The 8,460-nt window shown below is 41.5% G+C and overlaps 1 pseudogene; it reads right to left on the reverse strand.

Moving 5' to 3' along the window:
- Positions 1–6,096: 6,096 nt before the first annotated feature.
- On the reverse strand, positions 6,097–7,939 carry LOC138176203 (tubulin beta chain pseudogene; annotated as a pseudogene).
- Positions 7,940–8,460: the final 521 nt, after the last annotated feature.

Here is an 8,460-nt window from a genome sequence, read left to right on the forward strand (position 1 = left end):
GAAAAGAAAAGAAAAGAAAAGAAAAGAAAAGAAAAGAAAAGAAAAGAAAAGAAAAGAAAAGAAAAGAGGATAGGAAGGAAGAAAGGAAAAAGAAAAAACTTAAAAACTGAAACAGCCCCTTCCTTCTAAAAACATAGATTCTAATAAGTCAGCATATACTTATGTAAGTTTATGTAAAGTACAAGGTTCACATTTTTTCCATGGTGTCTTCCATGGCACGAGCAAGGGGAGCCCTAGTAAGACAAGGCAGGATCACTGTATTTGCCAGTCACTTAGTGGTAGAGGATTGCTGGCTGTTAGTATATATACATACACATACATATATACATACATACACACAGATGAGAGAGACAGGTAGAGACAAAGATAGAGACAGAGAGAATTCCTATGATAGATAGATAAAAAATTAAATGCAGTAATTGTCTTTCTACTAAATGAAAGTCCTTAGATCTTCCATTGGCTTTTTTTTTTGCATTGGATGGAAAGAAAAAACATTCAAATCTCTTGTGGGAAGAAATAACTTCCATAATAGAGGTTCTTGATTGTTGTGTGTGTCAAGGATCCCTTTAGCAGTCTGGAGAAATTTTGAGAAATCTTTCTCAAAATAGTGTTTTTAATTTGGTAATGAGATTAAGCATATACCAGATCATCCAAGATGAAGGCACAGTTGTAAGAGTTGCCACAGACCTACTTCTAGGAGAATACAGACTTCATTCTCCTACCACTGATCAGAGAAGCCTCTTTCCACTGGTTACATAGCTAGAATGCCTATTATCTTTTATTCTACCTGATTTTGGCACAGTCTCTCCTCAACCACATTCAAGAGCCTTGAAGGCCAGAAAATCACTGTTAAAATGCATAAAATATAATACATTGTGTTAGAAAGGAAACCAATTATATTGAAATAGAATCATCAGAATATTTTTTAAACAGAATTCATGGACCACAAATTAAGAATCCCTGTTCTAGAGTTATTAATAGTCCAAAACTGGTTATAGAATTAGCAGAAATTCAGCCAGCAGGGTGGAGTCAAGATGGCAGAGTAGAAACAGTATTTCCACAGGGCTCTGGCTTCCACCTCCTCCAATTCATGTAAAAGGTGACTCTGAACAAACTTTAGAGCTACAGAACCCACAAAATGACACAGAGAAGCTAACTTCCTGCTGAGGACAGCCCGGCAGGCCTGCAGGAAGCAGCCAGTGCAGTGCTCTGGGAGCCGACCCCAGCCCTACTAGAGCCAGAGGTTTAAGCCTCAGGATGGCAACAGTCAGCCACAGGCTAGAGGGACTTCAGATCACCAGCAGCTGTGGTGGTTTCCAGAATTATCAACCCCTGGATGCTAAGGATAAAGTGAGAGGTCAGTGGAGTGTGGATTTTGGGATGAAGTAGTTCAGGAGTGCAGTTCAGCCTTTTTCCCCTGAAGGGAGAAGCTGCTGAGGCGCTGCAGGCATGCAGCCACCACCATGTGGCAGCTTCAGCTCCTGGCCTGCAGATTGTAGGGGGACTAAGCGACCAGTCTGAAAGAACATCGCCCTTGCTTTAACCTGCTTGGATCTGGATTGCAGTCTAGGGTGGAGGTCCTGGGGTGTGTGACCAGCTTGCCAGAGTGTGTGGAGGCTTCAGAGAGAGCACCCAGCTAACAACTTTGGCAGCTGAGAAAACCCCAGTGACTGGAACAAAGCTCCCCTGTCTGATAGCAGAGTTCTACTGTGGCAAAACGCCCAAAAGTCAAGTAATTGAGTGGCAACATGAGCAGGCAAAGGAAGCAAAGCAAACAGAGCAACCCAACTTTACACTCCCATTTTGGGGACAAAAATGGATCAAACCATGAAACAGGAGGAAGAAAATGAAGTCAGAACTCCTGCACCAAAAGCTTCCAAGAAAAATACGAGCTGGTTACAGGCCATAGAGGACCTTAAGAAGGATTTTGAAAACCAGAGAAGAGAAGTGGAGGAAAAAAAATGAGAAGAGAAATGAGAAGAATGCAAAAAAAAATGAAATGAGAGTCAACAACCTGACTGAAGAAAATAACACCTTAAAAATAGACTAACTCAAATGGCAAAAGGGGCTCAAAAAGGCAATGAGGAGAAGAATGCCTTAAAAAGCCAAATTTTCTAGATGGAAAAAGAATCTCAAAAGCTCACTGAAGAGAATCATTCCTTCAGAATTAGATTGGAGCAAATGGAAGCTAGTTACTTTATGAGAAATCAAGATACTACTAAATAGATCCAAAGAAATGAAAAAATAGAAGGCAATGTGAAATATCTCATTGGGATAACCACTGACCTGGAGAATAGATCCAGGAGAGATAATTTAAAAATTATTGGACTACCTGAAAGCCATGATCAAAAAAAGAACCTAGAAATTATCCTTCAAGAAATTCTCAAGAAAAATTGCTCTAATGTTTTAGAACCAAGGGTAAAATAGAGGTTGAAAGAATCCATTGATCACCTCCTGAAAAAGATCCCAAAAAGAAAACTCCTAGGAATATTATAGCCAGTTTCCAGAATTCCCAGATCAAGGAGAAAATATTTCCAACAGCTAGGAAGAAGCAATTTGAATATTGTGGAAACCAGGACTTGGCAGCTTTTACACTGAAGGATCAAATGGCTTGGAATATTATATTCCAGAGGGCAAAGGAGCTGGGATTAAAACCAAGGATCATCTACCCAGCAAAACTGAGTATCATGCTTCAGGGGAATATATGGTCATTCAGTGGAATAGAAGACTTTCAAATATTCTTGATGAAAAAACCAGAGTTGAATAGAAAATTTGACATTCAGATACTAGAAGCAAGAGAAGGTAAACAGGGAAAAGAAATCATAAGGACCTTATCAAAGTTGAACTATTTACATCCCTACATGGAAAAATGATAATTGTAACTTATGAAACTTTTATCAGTATGAGAATAGTTGAAGGGAATTGAAATGTGTGTGTGTGTGTATATGTATATATATATATATATGTATATATATATACACACACACACATACATATATATGTCTATATAGGAGGGTATATGGGCATATGAATACTTATGTGAATGTGTGTATAGATATGTACAGGTATACATAGATAGAGGGCACAGGACCAATTTAATAGGAAGGGATGATAATTAAAAGGTGAAATTAAGATGTGAGAGAGGAATATAATGAGAGGAGATGGGGAGAGACAGAATGGGGTGAAGTATCTCATATAAAAGAGGCAAGGGAAAATGGTTACAATGGAGGGGAAGAACAGGAAGGCAAAAGGGAATGGGCCAACCTTATTCTTGCTGAATTTGACTTAGGGAGGGAATGACATACACACTAAATAGAGTATCTCACCCTACAGGAGAGTAGGGGGGAAGGGTATGAGAGGGGGGTTGATGGAAGGGAGGGCAGGCTGGGTTGGGAGGGAAGTTGGAAGCACCCACTTTTGAAAAGGGACAGGATCAAAGTAGAGAATAGAACAAGTGAGAGATGGGATAGGAGGGAGGGATATATAGTCAGTCTTTTACAATATATCCACTATGGAAATGTTTTGCATGACTACATATGTACAACCTGTATTTAATTGCTTATCTTCCCAGTAAGGGTGGGTGATGAGGGAGGAAGGGAATGAATCTGGAATTCAAAGTTTTAAAATCAAATGTTTACATATATACATATATATATATACTATTATTAATATTATTTTACATGTAACTGGGAAATAAGATATACAGGCACTGGGATATAGAGATCCACCATGCCCTACTGGAAAGTCGGAGGAGGTATGGGAGAAGATATGGGAGAGATCAGATTGGAGGAGGGGATATCCAATGGGATTGCTATTTGGGGGTGATGGGTAGGGGAAAAAAGTGGAGAAAATTTGTAACTCAAAATCTTTTTTTTAAAGCAATTGGGGTTAAGTAACTTGCTCAAGGTTACCTGGTCAGGTGTTTCTGGGTGGATGCTAAGTGTCTGAGCCCAGATTCGATCCCCAAGTCATCCCAACACTGGGGCCGGTGGTCTTACTCGCTGTGCTACCTGGCCGCCCCATAACTCAAAATCTTGCAGAAATGAATGATGTAAACTAGAAGTTAATAAAACATTTGGTAAAAAAGAAAGAAATTCAACCAAACTAAAGTGAGAAAGGAATAAATATGATTGTTGGATTGTTGTTCTGGCAGGGTGTCATTTCCCTGAAGACAATGAATTACTATAAGGCTTATTGTTTTATATTTCTTTGTGTCCCCAGGAGTGCTTATGCTCATTGTGGGTACTCATTTGATATTTGTAAAGTGAATAACTGGACCCTGAATAACTTAATAAGTTCAGTTCATCAAGTGGACTAACTATCCATATAGGAAGAATCAAGTGGATGAAATATAATTAATACAGTTGGATAAGCAACCCCAGAGCTCATCCATCAGACCATTTTAGACAGACTCTAGAAATGGACAATAAACCACACCCAGAATTAAGTAGGAAGAGGAGAGCTATCTGAATGCAGCAATCATCTTGCAATTTATAATCTTAGAGAGTCTCCCGGAATACTGAGAAATGACCTTCCGTCTATATGAAAAATCTGAACGATTTCCCCAGGGTCAGGCATCCAGTCTATATATTGAAAACAAGACAAACTTTGTTCTTCCTGACACTAGGCCCAGTTTTTCAGTCACTACAGGAACTTGACTCTCTCAGGGAGTTGGATTGCCTTGGGAAACTTCATGATTCTTTTAGTGACCCAATATTTTTCTTAAACAGAGGCCCAACTTTTTAACATTGATATTCTACCAGAGACGTTTTATAGCTACGAGTTATGGAACAAACACTGCAGGTCACACAAAAGGAGATGTAGAGGACTTTCATGTACATGAAGAAAAGAAAAGGTAGTAAGCATTTGTTAAGTGCCTAATATGCGCTAAACATTTTTGAAAATATTATCTCATTTGGCCCTGGAGGGCAGGTTATTATATGCATTTTCCAGTTGAGAATACGGAGGCAGACAAAGGTGTCTTTATCAGTTGGCATCTTGAGCTCAAACTTGAATTCAGATCTTCCTAACCCCAGGCCCAGCACTCTAAGCACTGTATCAACTAACCTGAACAGGTTGCTATACATTCCAAACAAGGAATTATACAGAAAGAGAGGTGTAAAGGATGTTATCAAAGAAATATAAGACCAGGAAAAAAAGAATGGCCTGATCACAGAGCAGGGAACCACTGATGGACAGATAGTTTGTGTGTTGATATCCACTGATATCCATGCACTATCAAGAGGACTCAAGGGCAGCTAGGTGGTACAATGGATTGAGCACCAGCCCTGGAGTCAGAAGGACCTGAGTTAAAACCCAGTTTCAGATACTTACTAGCTGTGTGACTTTGGACAAGTCACTTCACCCCAATTGATGCTCAACAAAGGAGAGAAAGAGAGAGAAAGAGAGGGACAGAGACAGAGATAGACAGAGACAGAGAGAAATGAAGGAAGACCCAAAGCATATTGGTAGAGAAGTAGGAAAGGAGACATGAATAGATTATGATCTGTAAACCTACCTCAATGAGATCATATATCCCTATAATGTTGGACTATCATTCAACAAGTATTTATTATCTATCTATCTATCTATCTATCTATTCCTCATTTCCTGTTTATTTTGGGGTTTGGGAGCGTCATCTTTTCAATATGAAAAAAAGCAGCAAGTTCAACACAAAACAGAAATCTAGGAAGTGGGAAGGGGAAAGAGCCCAAGATAGAAACTGCAGAAGTGGAGAGGATGAAAGAAAATGAAAGGTTTGATTATGGGAAGGGAAGTGTCCTGTTTCCCCTACTCCCTTCTTTTGGAGGGAATTGATTTGAGGGGAAGGGGAGTGGAAGAAAATTCAAATCTTCCCCAAATGAGGGACTTGATCTGGAATTTTGGGAGTTGAAGTAGTTCTCACTTCTCAAACTGGGGAAGGGTGGGTGGGTCCCAAAATGAGGGGAAGATAAAGAGCTGAGGGGGGAAGCCCATCTGGCAGAGTGAGGCACAGATCCCTCCAAAGAAAAACAAACACTTAGGAGAGAAACTAAGACTGGGAGGAATAATACTGTCAACATTTCCCCCAGAGCTGGGGTAGAGAGAGATAAAGGGAAGGGGAACCTGAAGATAGGAATATGACAAGTTGGGGAATATGAAGATGGTAGTTATACTAGAAAGCCTGGCTCCCCCAATAGACTTTTATGGAATGGAACATTCCATTTCTTCCCTTCCCCCCAAACACCCACCAAGAGAACTCTCTCCACTAGGAATATGACATTTTGGTCCCCTTCTTCATCAATGGAAGCCAAAGAGTCCTGGACCTTTCCTCTTGGTCACCATTTTAGTTCAGGGCACTTAGTGGGCACAAAGACCCCTAAACTGAGGTTCTGGGTTGGAGACATTCTGCTTCTTGGAGAGAAAAATGGGAGTGGGGCACAAAGTATTGAGGTGATAAGTCATAAAAGGAAGGAAAAATAGAGGACAAAGAGCTCAGCACTCACAAAGGAGAGAAAAAAAGAGGATGGAGGCCAAAAATGCAAACCTTAGGGGAAAAGGGTGATGGGGGGAAAATGTTGGAAGAATTGAGAAGACTTGAGGTGGTAGATTATCTCCCTCAGGCCTCCTCCTCTGCCTCCTCACCAAAATCCTCCTCCTTTTCAGCAGTGGCATCCTGGTATTGTTGGTACTCAGAAACGAGATCATTCATGTTGCTCTCAGCTTTGGTGAACTCCATCTCATCCATCCCTTCCCCTGTGTACCAGTGGAGGAAGGCCATCCGGCAGAACCTGGCAGTGAACTGTTCTGAGATATGCTTGAAGAGTTCCAGGATGGCAGTGCTGTTGCCAATGAAAGTGAAAGCCATCTTGAGCCCACAGGGTGGAATATCACAGACAGCAGTCTTGACATTGTTGGGGATCCACTCAATGAAGTAGCTACTATTTTTGTTTTGCACATTGAACATTTGTTCATCCACCTCTTTTATGGACATCTGACCACGGAAAACAGCAGCAAAGGTGAGATATTGCCCATGACAAGGGTCACATACTGCCATCATGTTCTTGGCATCAAAGACTTGCTGGGTAAGTTCAGGCATGGTTAGGGCATGGTACTGCTGGCTCCCACAGCTGGTGAGGGGGGCACAGCCAGGCATGAAGAAGAGGAGTCGAGGGAAAGGGACCATGTTTATGGCCAATTTGTGTAGGTCAGCATTAAGCTGGGCAGGAAATCGAAGGCAGGTGGTGACACCACTCATGGTAGCAGAGACTAGATGGTTAAGGTCACCATAGGTTGGCATGGTCAGCTTGAGGGTTCGGAAGCAGATATCATAGAGTGCTTCAATATTAATGCAGTAGGTTTCATCTGTGTTTTCTACTAACTGGTGGACAGATAGTGTGGCATTGTAGGGCTCAACCACGGTATCTGAGACCTTGGGTGATGGAACCACACTAAAGGTATTCATGATTCGGTCAGGGTACTCTTCTCAGATCTTGGTGATGAGCAGGGTGCCCATCCCTGAGCCTGTGCCACCACCAAGTGAGTGGGTCAGCTGGAAGCCTTGCAGGCAATCACAGCTCTCTGCCTCCTTTCGCACCACATCCAAGACTGAATCCACCAGCTCTGCCCCCTCGGTATAGTGGCCTTTGGCCAGTTGTTGCCTGCCCCGGGCTGGCCAAAGACAAAGTTGTCTGGTTTGAATATCTGGCCAAAAGGTCCAGAATGGACCCAATGGTTCCAGGCTCAAGATCAACCAATATGGTCCAGGGAACATATTTGCCACCAGTGGCCTCATTGTAGTAGACAGAGATCCCGTCCAACTGCAGATCACTGTCCCCATGGTAGGTGCCGGTGGGGTCGATGCCATGTTCATCACTGATCACTTCCCAGAACTTTGCACCGATCTGATTGCCACACTGGCCAGCCTGGATATGTAAGATTTCCCTCATGGTTAGAATTTACTTTTGCTTGCCTAGACTTATGCGCAGTGAGGAGAGAATGATATATATATATATATATTTTTTTTTTCTCCTTTCCGCTGAATGATCTCTTTATCAATAGAAGGTTCCCTGGGAGGTTGGAGCTGCTAGTTCAGAACACAGATACACAAACGTTCTGAGAGGGAGAAAGAAGGAAGGTGGGAAAAGATGCGAGGGAGGAGAAGCAGGGAGGGGCGCACTTGCGCTGCATGGCCTGAAAGGAGGGAACAAGTATTTATTGATACCACCTGCTACAAGGCTACAAAATAAGGATGGCATTATTTGAACTCTCAAAAATGCTAATATTTGGTGGGAAGACGTGATTTACAAAGTGAAGTAATTATTCAAGACAATTAGTAAAGAATATAAAATAGCACAAAATCAAATGCTAAATAAATAATTGTGTCTAAATTCATAGGGAGGCTTCATTGAGCAAGTAGGATTTATAGTCATCGAATCTTAGAATTAATTAATCTCACATTTATGTAGCACTTTAAGATTT

The sequence above is a fragment of the Petaurus breviceps genome, unplaced genomic scaffold (assembly GCF_028583685.1).
Source record: "Petaurus breviceps papuanus isolate PSGF00001 unplaced genomic scaffold, PetGlider_PUasm1.0 84, whole genome shotgun sequence".
In the NCBI taxonomy this organism is placed as follows: domain Eukaryota; kingdom Metazoa; phylum Chordata; class Mammalia; order Diprotodontia; family Petauridae; genus Petaurus; species Petaurus breviceps.